At 33.3% G+C, this 8,849-nt stretch overlaps 1 long non-coding RNA gene across 1 annotated transcript; it reads right to left on the reverse strand.

Annotated features, from left to right (window-relative positions):
- Positions 1 to 2,209: 2,209 nt before the first annotated feature.
- Positions 2,210 to 8,483, reverse strand: LOC122608261. The gene is made up of 2 exons (XR_006325194.1): positions 8,278 to 8,483; positions 2,210 to 2,840 (listed from the first exon to the last, which is right to left on the reverse strand). It is a non-coding gene; the product is annotated as an uncharacterized LOC122608261 (long non-coding RNA).
- Positions 8,484 to 8,849: the final 366 nt, after the last annotated feature.

Genomic DNA, 8,849 nt, shown 5'->3' on the forward strand with positions numbered 1-8,849 from the left:
AGGTATCTTGGGTCTTAGTAAAAAAAAGTGGCTCAAAATCGATTTACGTAGTAAAAAAGTGGCCTAAACGGCCATTCAATGGATTATTAGCGAGTTTTCAAAATTTTCAACTGTTTGTTGTTAAATAATTTGGAGTTTTTTGTGACAATTATAACTAAATCTTATCATTTTGGAAGATATCTTGGGTCTTAGGCTCGAGCCATTAGCAATCAAGTAGCCCAAAATCGATTTATGTAGTAAAAAAGTGGCATAAACGGCCGTTAAATTAATTATTAGCGAGTTTTCAATTTTTCAAGTGTTTTTTGTTAAATAACTTGGAGATTTTTGTGTCAGTTAACTAAATCTTATCACTTTGGAAGGTATATTGGGTCTTAGGCTCGAGCCATTAGTAAGCAAGTTGCCCAAAATCCATTTACGTAGTAAAAAAAAGTGGCCTAAACAGCCGTTAAATGAACTATTAGCGAGTTTTCAATTTTTTGAAGTGTTTTTTGTGAAATAACTTGGATTTTTTCATGTTAATTCACTAGATATTATCATTATGAAGGTATTTTAGGTCTTAAGTCTTGGTGTATTAACAATCAAGTGGCCCAAAATCGATTTACGTAGTAAAAAAGTGGCCTAAACGGCCGTTAAATGAATTATTAGCGAGTTTTCAATTTTTTTAAGTGCTTTTTGTGAAATAACTTAGAGTTTTTTGTGTTAATTCACTAGATATTATCATTTTGAAGGTATTTTAGGTCTTAAGGCTCGATGTATTAGCAATCAAGTGGCCCAAAATTTATTTACGTAGTAAAAAAGTGGCCTAAACGGCCGTTAAATGAATTATTAGCGAGTTTTCAATTTTTTTTAAGTATTTTTTGTGAAATGACTTGGAGTTTTTTATGTTAATTCACTAGATATTATCATTATGAAGGTATTTTAGGTCTTAAGGCTCGGTGTATTAGAAATCAAGTGGCCCAAAATCGATTTACGTAGTTAAAACGAGGTTGTAACGCCCGTTAATACTTTTGTAATGGCTGTTAGGCACTGAAGGTCCATACTCCGACTCGCTAACGGGCGTTAGGCCAACTTTAACGGCCATTAGGACTTTTTTTGTAAAAAAAAAAAGAAATCGGTTTTTGGATCGGTTTGGACCCGACCCGGTTCCAACCCAACCCTAATTGGTTCCAAATGGCTCGGGTATTCCACCATCAAAACCTGTTCCAAACCAGGTCGGGTTTTTAGTCAAAACCGATTTGGGTCAACGCCCACCAAACTGGTTTAGACCGGGTCAGGTCCGGTTAAGGCCCAAAACCGACTTTTCCCCACGGCTATGTCCAGGAGGACCAGGACAAATAATAAATCTATCTTTTCTGATTGCATAAGGTAGTTGTTAGAGTCAAATGAGTCAAACATGAAAGTTTTATAATAGAATAAGTATGTGATATTCATACCATTATTTTTTATGCATATATCATAATATATAAGTTTTATAACAAATTATATGAGTCAAAAATATACCGTTGTAGTAAATTTATCATATCACCTCCCAATAAAATGGCATGTGGCCATAGTGGTAAGTTGAGTCATGTATAATTTCTTCCTTGTTATTTTTATTTTTCTTTTGGAGCCTAATCTCCTTTTATGGGTTATCTATTATGTACCATGTTAAAAGATACCATATATATATCGTAATGAAGCAAATACAATCATATAAATTGGATAGTTGGACTTGATCTACGTTTTTAAATTTAAATTTGAATTATTAAGTGTTACAAAAAAGTTAACAATTCTTATCTAAAATTTTAAGGAGTTTGCCAAATACAGTCTTTAGGGAGTTAGGGCTGTGTTTAAGGTGCATAAATTGTTTATATATTTACCATGAAAATCAGGGGGCGGACTTTTAATATGGAAGGTACAAGTTTTTTTATGCACGTTAAATACAACCCTAGCCCTTATGACTGTATTTAGCATTTCCCAAATTTTAATTAAACTTTTGAAAGTTTATTGCGTGTCAATTTGCTAACGAGTACGTGGCGAAAATACCGCCTTCGGAAAGGAACCTATATTTAAAGAATAGCAATTTACCTCATTTTTCTTTTAAGAAACGTAGATTCACCCTTTTTCTCAAACCCATAGCAACACTAACACTAGATTTCTCCAATGTAAGAAAAGAGCTATGTGCCTTTGATGACGTGGACTTGTCCAAAATTTCAAACTCATCAAAGGGTGTCCAAAATTATATGAACTTTGTAGATAGGTTATTGAGTCATACACATTACACCTCACATTTCATTTAATATATGTGCATCTAAAATTTAAAAAATAATAAACGGCTGAAACCGTCCTGTGGCTTACCCCAATAATCACGTTTCGTCCTTAACTATCTGGAATAACACTGCTAGTCCTTTTGGGAAGGATAAGGATCACATCCAGTCCTTTATGCAAATGCACATTTTCTCTAATCCGTTAACTAATTCGAGTGCTATGCATGAAGGTAGTATAGTCATTTCCATTGCTCCAGGTCGACCACTGTCTGGCCAATTTGATAATGATAATCATGATATCCATTGCTCAATGCCAGTTGGTGGCAGTAAAGATTACGAATGAACCTGATGAGGTGTATGATCATATGCTCTCGATAGGTGTTGTCCCAAACCCCGGTGGTGAAATGGTTAGTCTAGCCAAGAGGATTAAAAGGATCCCAGCATCCAGCCACGGAATTTTGTAGTCCAGGCCTGTCTACAAGGGTAGGGATGACCCTATCAAACACAAGCTCCTAGAGTTCCTTGATGAATATCAGTCTTCGATTTGCATTCCATATCCAGGGGTGGCTTAGAACCAGATTCCAACAATTAGGCCTGCATAGCATACCAAAAAATTGTGAATCACATTTATTTTGACTGCCCAAGTCTATATCTTACGACTTTGATCGTAAATATCTTTGTTTGTGTTATATATTAGTTGGTGAAAGTTATATCAATGAAAAGTACATTTAAAACTCAATCAATTCATATATGTTATATCAAGTGTTACATAACACAAACAACTATATATTTGGTCAAAATTAAAAAAAAAAGACGCTATAAGTCAAAATAAGACACTTAATATGGTACATAGGGAGTAATAAATAGAGTCAATGCGGACTCCGTTGTGGGAAGAGCCGCTTCCAACTTATATATAACACAAACGAATATGTGATTACTTACTTACTTACTTAGCCGCATATTAAGTGTTTTAGATTACTTACTTAGCTATCTTGCATTTGTCAAACGCCTGCAACCAAACAACCCTCCTAGTTTAACGACACCACCACGGATGAAAACAACTCCATGGGGTGATTAAACCATGGTATAAATTCAAATGGTAGATGTGCTTCACACTTAACATAAAGCCCCTCAAAGCTTCCAACCAACTTTGTGACAACCTTTCGACGGGCATCGTATTCATATTCATATAATCTGGCAAATGGGTCTGGACTTCCTCAAACGTGAACCGGTCTATGTCTCCTCCTAAGAAGGTGAAGATGTTGTTGTGCGGTGATGAGCTGATTTTTTTAAGAGACTAGTACTTCTCATAGACACCAGCATTATCAACGACATAAATAGAGGCCATAGATCCATAAAACATCCCCCGAACCAGTTCCCCACATCTGACAACTCAAGCTCCAATCACACTTAATGCATCAATTCTCCAAAGCTGCATATTCAAGTCTAGAATGGACTCACAATTTGGGCCCTTAAAATCCTAAAGTTGTAGGCGAATATCCAAGAAATTGGATGGAGTAAGGGTGTGCATCACAGGAATATGGTCAGCTTCGTATATCGGACAGTCAAACTCCCTCCTTGGAGTAAAGTATCTATGCCTTACAATAACCACTTCAAAGGATGATAGTGATAAAATCTTTAAACTATCACTGCTATGTAGAAAGTAACTTCCCAAAAGTAAAGTTTAAGAAGTGCTCTAAAGCGGATAGTTTAAAGGCTTTATCACCATTATCTTCTGAAATGGATATTCTAAGGCATATATACTTTGCTTTAGGGAGGGAGTTTGATTGTACGATATACGAAGCTGGCCACATTCATGTGATGCACCCCCTCACTCCATCCAATTTCTTGGATGTCTGCTTCAGGAATTTAAAAGCCCAAATGGTAAGTCCATTCTAGACTTGAATATGCAGCTTAGGAGAGCTGTTGCATTAAGCGTGATGGGAGCTCGAGTTGCTACATGTGGGGAACTAGTTCGGGGGACGTTTTGTAGATCTATGGCCTATATTTATGTCGTTGATAATGCTGGTGTTTATGAGAAGTACCAGACTCTTAAAAAAATCAGTTCATCGCCGCACAACAACATCCTCACCTTCTTAGGAGGAGACAAGGACCGGTTCGCGTTTGATGAAGTCCAAACCCTTTTGCCAGATTATATGAATATGAATACGGTGATCGTCGAAAGGTTTTCTCAAAGTTGGTTGGAAGTTTTGAAGGGCCTTGTGTTAAGTGTGAAGCATATCCACTATTTGAATTTATACCATGGTTCAATCACCTCATGGAGTTTTTTTTTTACCCATGGTAGTGGTGTCGTTAAATTAGAAGGGTTGCCTGGCTGCAGGCGTTTGACAAATGCAGGACTAAGTAAGTATCCAGAACCTATTTTCATTTTTCTTTCATTCATTCATAGGTTGTTGAAAGTAATTACTCGTATATGTTTTGTTTCATGTGTTTTCATTCATAGCAAGATTGCTAAATATAAATTTACTCTAACCCGTATGATATATGAACTACCAAAAAAGATTATTGTATGACGTATGTTATGTTTTGAAGTATAGTTTGATATATGAGTGAATTTTTAATTAGACATAGAAAACCATAGTTCAAAATGTTGACTAAAAAAGTATAAAATGAAATTGCTTTTATTTAAAGTTTGGTTATGATCTAATATAAATGATCATAATTGTAAATTAAGGCAACTGATTTCTACACGGAGCTTTGTGATTGACATACATACATACAATATAATTTGACCATTATACCCCTGAATATCTTTTCCTTTGATTTACTCTTTACGTTACAGTCTTTTCCTTCATCTCTTTGCATCTGTACTTTTTCTTCCCTAACAAAATCACTTAATTTCCATTTTTTATAAGGAAAAAATTGCAGAAAAATTCTAATGAAGTAGAACAAAAATTCCATATTTTTTTTTCTCCACTTCGTTTGCAACTAACAAGCTCCATTCATCTCTTAATAAATTTAGTACAACAACGTTCAATCATAACCACCATCTCCTATTTGTTGTTTTATTTAGCTTTCATTTTTTAAGCCTTATGTTGGAAAAAGACTAAAACAGATTGGAAGGTGGTGGTGAAGTGGCGGCAGTCATTGGAAGGGTGGCAGGAGTTTTTGTACTTGATGCCGGAGAAATGGCCGGCGGTGTCGATGTCACTTTCAAGATAATATAAGATTGACTTGTAGGCTAAGGTTATTTTGTCTAATCTCCAATTTGTGTATTGATAATTCAGATACATATATAGACAATGGTGGTGGTAGTTGTGGAGAATGGACGCGGTTGGTTGGCCGAAAAAGTGAAAAGGGGGCAACGGTTTGATTGGTTCTTCAAAGATCTTGTATTCATAATCTTACAAATCTTGTATTGGAAGAGATATGATAGGATTTTCATTTTTTTGATATACGAGTGTAAGTGCCCGCACGTTGCAGCGATAAGATGGTCGGGTAATAGGTTGTAAAGTTTGATAGGTTATAGAGTGTGATAGCCAAATGCCTTAACCGTACGGAATCTGCCATCAGATTTAAAAATTTGTCGAAAGTATATCGAATGATATCTCTAATGAAAGAGCATGAAATTTTAAGAACACCTATATGATTTTTATAATTTATCGATGTACGGTTTGTGAGATAAAAATTTTTGAATGAATTGGAAAAATAAATGATTTATGAAAGAGAGAGAAAAAAGATGATTGGTTGATATTTAAGGAGAGATAACATGTGTTTGGTAAATATAGAATTGATGTATGGGCATTTTAGTAAAATAAATGTGGAAACTTAAAATGAAAACATGAAAAATCTGCTTTATAATATACGAGAGCAAGTACCCGCGCGTTGCGGCGGTGATACGATGGGGGTTATAGGTCATAGAGTGTGATAGCCAAATGCCTTAACCGTACGGGCTTCGTCCTCGGATTTAAAAATTCATCGAAAGTATATCGAATGACATCTCTAATGGAAAGAGCATGAAATTTTAAGAACACCCATATAATTTTTATAATTTATCGATATACGGTTTTTGAGATAAAAGATTTTTAAAGGAATTAGAAGAATAAATGATTTATGGAGGAGAGAGAAAAAAAATGATTGGTTGAAATTTGAGGAGAGAAAAAAAATGTTAGGTAAATATAGAATTGGTATATGAGTATTTTGGAAAAGTAAATGTTTGAAACCTAAAATGTAAACAGAGAGATCTGCTTATAATATAGTATATAGAGTATAAATGATGTGATGTAATACAACGTCGTCGGATCATTAGGAGTTGTTGCCGGAATCTGTATCCGAGAAAAGGTGTAGAAAGTCGGCTTTTTAAAAATGATAAAGTGATTGAAAATTGAGGATGTGTTCAATTCCATAATAAAAAAAGAATATGGAGTAATAAAATAAACATTAAATTTACTCTGGGGGTACATTAGTCAATTAAACTGAATTTCCGCATATGAAGTAAAATTTTAAGTGTAAAAATCATCACCCGTAAATTAATGACCATATTTTTCTACGCAAAGAGAGTGGGAATATATCAAAGATTATAAAATTGCTAAGAAAGGAAGACTTTAGATTCCATTACAAGATATGATGAAGATGTGTTATGGACAATTGCTTGTGGGATTACTCGGATGACATAATTCTCACTTGCTTTTTATTGCTTGTGGACTTCGTAGGATGATAAGATAAAGTATTATCTAATTATATCTAGCCATTATTCCATTAAGGAAGACGTACGTACAAGTAATTTTACTTTGTTTATATACAATATAAAGCTAAAAACTATGGCAATTATTCTAAACAAAGGTTTACAACAAAAAAAAAGTAAAAATAAGATGACATCGTAATAAAACTTTGTCAAATAGTATATAGAAGCTTTTCTCATCTTTACGGATTATATATCTAATCTAATACTATCTTATAAAGCATTTTTTTTTTTTAAAAAAAAGATGATTTGAACTACTTAAAATTCTTCATATTTTTTATTCACTAATTTAAACATCTCTACCTAATATAACTATAATAACCTTAAATCCTAATCACTCATTTTTTTCCCGTCCTCAAATGTCAATCACTCATATTTTTCTCTCTCATATATAAATCATTTTATTCTTTTAATTCATTTAAAATCTTTTATCTCAAAAACCGTATATCGATAAATTATAAAAATTGTATGAGTGTTTTTAAAATTTCATGCTCTTTCATTAGATATTTCATTCGATGAACTTTCGACGAACTTTTAAATGCGAGTGTGGAACCGTACGGCTAAGACATTTGGCTATCATACTCTATGACTTGACCTATCACCCCCACCATCTTACCGCCGCAACGTACGGGAACTATCTCTCGTCATCTATAATATCTTTACGTATTTTGTCTCTCCTCCTCCATTTAAAATTAAGTCAATAAAGAAATTAAATTCTCACATTTTGGACTTAACTTGATTATCGCCAATTTCATTTTTGATAGATAAAGATGAAAAGCTTTGAGTATAATCACAGAAAGAGATTTATATATGTTGCTAACTCTTACTACAATACTAGCTTGCAACACATTAGCTCCTTAACTTTTAGTATGTAATCTATGTGTATACATACATTACCAATCACCCTTCTATTCATAATCCAAGAAATGATAAATCATTTGAGAAATAAAAGCTGATTATTAATTTAATGATAAGATGAAAACATGTAACTTGCTCAATTTTATAATGAAAAGTGAGGAAATTTATAACGCATGTGTACATTTTAAAATGCAAGATTATCTCTTTACCATATATTTGAATCCAGTTTCTGTACATCTATACACTATCATAATTAAACAACATTATTTGGACTTATGTTTATCTTTACTAATATATTTATACTTACTATCTTATAAAGTATAAACCATTTAAACCATTTAGTACACATGAATATATTTCTTTAAAAACGACTTGATAAACTCAGAATATCCCTCAATATTTATTCATTAATTTAAACTAGAAACAAGTTAATAAGTATAAAATGATGAATGTGAGATGAGTTTAACTTACCAAAATCTTCACTAAGTGTTCAAACCCAAATTTGACCCCAATGTGATGTTTTCTTGCACTTTGAAACCCGAATTTTTGATATGTTATAGATTTAATGGAAATGATAATGTTTCTTTGTATAAATCTTGCTTCAAAATATAATAAAGGTGATAAATATCTAGAGAGAGAGAGAGAGAGTGTAAGAATGTGTATTTTCTTAAAGTGAATTGGAGAGAAAACTAGAAAAGGAGAGATAAGAGTGTGTGTGGTTGAGAAGAGTGTAAGGGTTGAGATGGGATAGGGTTCAGTAATTTAGTTGGTTATGGATCATATCCACGGGTTGACCCGTTTCAATTTACTAGTTAATTAAGCATCGTTAAACATCGTTTCACATAATAAATGGTCAACTGACCTCGTCTTACTTATAACACACGTCAATAAAACACATAATAAGCTCAATCGTGTCATTAATTAATTTCATTCGTCAAATTCCCCACAAAGTCATAGTAAAAAATTACGGATGTTACATAGCACATATCGTAAACACAATTTAATGGTTGTACAACATGCATCAAAAGATGCATTTTACTGTT

Source organism: Erigeron canadensis, chromosome 7, assembly GCF_010389155.1.
Source record: "Erigeron canadensis isolate Cc75 chromosome 7, C_canadensis_v1, whole genome shotgun sequence".
NCBI classification, from domain to species: domain Eukaryota; kingdom Viridiplantae; phylum Streptophyta; class Magnoliopsida; order Asterales; family Asteraceae; genus Erigeron; species Erigeron canadensis.